The 3,420-nt window shown below is 37.5% G+C and overlaps 1 protein-coding gene across 1 annotated transcript in view; it reads right to left on the bottom strand.

Annotated features, from left to right (window-relative positions):
- Positions 1-1,772: 1,772 nt before the first annotated feature.
- LOC117105458 overlaps positions 1,773-3,420 on the bottom strand; it is a 9,413-nt gene continuing 7,765 nt past the window's right edge. Inside the window, exon 11 of the mRNA XM_033246607.1 lies at positions 1,773-2,134. The gene's annotated coding sequence lies outside the window, so the exon portion shown is untranslated. The remainder of the gene's footprint in view (positions 2,135-3,420) is intronic.

Here is a 3,420-nt window from a genome sequence, read left to right as displayed (position 1 = left end):
ATAAAAAAATATATATATTTGGTTTTAAAAATACAGAATCTTAAAAAGATTCAAAGGGTGAGGTAGACCCAACCCCCACCTCAACCCTAAAAATAAATGGTTGCTGTTACACATAATAAAAAAACACACACATAAATTATTCTAAAACTGTTGGTATGTAATAAATTCCACGCCTCCTCATATTTGGTCGCACATTTTAATACTGCTAGGTACGCCACTGCACACACACACCATCAATCTTTCATACCTTAATTTTGGATTGCTCAGTAAATATCCAATAAGTTCTTTCAAACGTAGTCAACAAGATTCGTCGGTTGTCCGAATTCGCACTTTTTATAAATTGCTGTCTGTTGCACTTCATAATAACTTTTCACACTTTGTAATAACATGTCGCACATTGAGGACGATTTGTTCCACATGTGTTCCACATTGCAAATGCGGCCCGCCAAAGATTTTGATCTGGCCCGCGAAACATTGCTAACAAAAAATCATTTTCCGGCCGATTTTTAGAAAAGGTTTTTCTGTTTAGAGCAAAACCACATAGGCACCCCTACTCTCTAGCAATGTTTACAAGAGTGTGGCTTTTTCTGAGTGTTGCTCATTGTATCTAGTGGTACTGGCATGTGGAGGGGTAATGGGGACAATGGATTAAGCGGGGCAGACACTGATGATGCGATGTCTAACCATTTGCAGCACCTGCAGGTTCTTGGTATGTTATTCTGTTGAAAACACTGCTCTGAAAACTTATTTTTTAGTCTGAAAGTGCAATTTCCAGAAAAGTAGAGAGGTATCTATGTTAAAAATGTGCTCACCTCAATCCCAAACACTGGTGAGTTGATATTTTCGTGGTAGGGAAATTTCTAGTGGCAGGGTAGGAGAACCTGGAGTGCAGGGGTTTTTTTTCAAAATTCTTAAAGAAAGAAAAGGGAAGAAAAAAAAATTAAATTCAAATTTAAATGAGAGTGACATTTCCGACCATCTAGGTGCCATAATCATACATTTTCTTGCTTCAGTCCCAACCATGGTGGGGCTGAGGTGGTATTTACCCCTATCTGTGAAGGTTGTTCCCTGGCCCATTATATTTCGAATTCACCGCTATAAAAGAAAATGGAAGTACGCAATTTATGTCGGTTCGACACTGGTCTCAACAAATCGGAACTGGCTCCCAGCTTAAAAAGGTTGAATACCAAGGGTCTAATGCATGTCGCACTTGTGCTTAATTGAGCTGTCACACTGTAATAATTTGTTTATATTTTGTAATAACATTTTGAATTAAAAAAATGTCGTAGTTGTTGCAAACACGAATTGAGGGCCTGTGTTTCATACTTCCAAACAGCGTGTAGCTAGTTCTAACTATTTAAGGTCACCTATTTGTCGCACTTTGTAATAATTAAAGCAGAGGTGGCGCCAGGAATCCCGAGAGGGGGTTTAAGGTCCCCGACGAGAGAAAAGTGAGCGTGGTTGGGCGTCGCTCAATATAATTTTTTCCCTCCCATACGATTTTCTAGTTTTTCTCCTCGACGTGGGGAGGGGATCGAGAGGCAGCTCTCTCCGACGGAGCCCTGGCCCCTGGAACCCCACGGACACCCACTGGCGCCACCCCTGTAATAAAGTGTTAGTTTCTTGAATTTTGAAAAAAATACGGTTGGACATTGTACAAACATGTCAACTGTTCGTATATTGTTAACATGTCACTCTTTCTAACAACACAACTACACGTCTGGAACAATATTTTCATCAACTGTGCTTTACAAATAACAATTTCAAATACATTTTTTTCATATTGATTTTATTTATTTGCTCATAAGCTTAAATAACAAAGATTAACCGTTATTACAAAAAAATAGCTTTCAGTCAATCAATCAACATTATGGTGGAAACATACAGGTTTAGAGTAGAGACCATTCAGTTTCTCAATATTACAAGACGCTAATACTAATAGTATAGAGAATTGGTTTCCATAAAATCGCTGCATGCTGTCGCCGACAGCTTTTGGCGACGCTAATTGATTAGTCGCAGTAAAAACGCTGATTGGAAATCAGGAGATTATATGATGATTAAACAAAGTTAATGTGCACATGACGTAACGAGGACACAGGCTGACTCAGACGCAGACTCTTCCACATTCTCTAACCTAAAAACGAAAAACAATTGTAGAAATTAACAAATGAACTGCTTACAGTACCTTACTTACACACGTCTGAACGAATTTGGAAAGAGTAGTTTATAACTTTGCATTTGTCCAGAACAATGTTCCAAGGTTTGTGATTAGGCTAACCCGGTAATGAGTAACCACTGTAGCAACCAATTTGTTTGGGTAATACACGAGAAAAACAACTTTGGCTCAGAGTAAGAACAGGAATACATTCAAGGGAGAAAATTCGCCACTCAGTGCACACGTAAATAAAGTCATTCTCTGACCACACTATCAAGTTTTTGACAAATTTGTTTGATATTTATGCCCATAAATTGTCGTGATGATATCATATACACCCAAAATAAGTGCATACTTTCTTCTTCCGTTAAGTTGCCGCCTTAATCTGTCTGCAGGTGGTGATCAGGCAGTACACCGGGAGACAATACCCTACTCTTTTCCGAATACTGTACTGCGTTCTTTAAAAGAGAACTAGCAAAATGATTTTTTGTTCTAGAGTGGATTTTTGATATGCCATTAATAATAGAATCAACATTAAAATCGTTCTTTGGCTATTTTTTATGAAGTTATAGGCGATTATATACGATTTTACCATAACGTCACGTCATGACGTCATTGACGAAAAACTAACAAAAGATCGTGTAAATAGCGCCGCGTAGGGTATCCGCCGCGAACGATCTTTGCGTACTGTAACAATCACAATTTACAGCCAGGTTACAGCATACACGCAAAAAAAAAAAAAACAAAAACAAAAAAAAAAACCTGGCTCGTGTGGGAATCGAACCCACGGCCTTAAAAAAAAAAAAAAAAATTTAAAAATTTAAATAAATAAAAAAATTTAAAAAAAATCGAACCCACGATCGCTGAGTTTACTACTCCTGAATCAGCATGACTAAACGGAGGGAGGTAAACCGCGGTCCCTAAGCCATAAATGCGATAAACCTAGTACCACACCAAGTACCAGTTAGTCAACTCTGATCCTACTAGAAAAAATTCTTGGTATATATACACTGCAGGTTAATATTATGCATGGTCATGGTGTCAAAAATGGGCCGTGGGCCAAGAGGGTTGATTTTTTTGTCTAAAAATGTAGAATTAAATTTATAATCGATTTTTGATTGTTACCATCTCCATAACTTACGCACTTTTTTTTAAATAGACAAAAATTTTTTGAAAAATTCATTATGCAAATTAGAAGAAAAATAGACTAATCGAGTGTCGGTGGTTGTGTGTTCAATTCCCACACGAACCAATTTTTTTTTAAA

Source organism: Anneissia japonica, unplaced genomic scaffold (genome assembly GCF_011630105.1).
Source record: "Anneissia japonica isolate Jap-2015-1 unplaced genomic scaffold, ASM1163010v1 scaffold1128_len1000024_cov185, whole genome shotgun sequence".
Taxonomy (NCBI): Eukaryota; Metazoa; Echinodermata; class Crinoidea; order Comatulida; family Comatulidae; genus Anneissia; species Anneissia japonica.
This window is presented reverse-complemented; position numbering and strand designations above follow the sequence as displayed.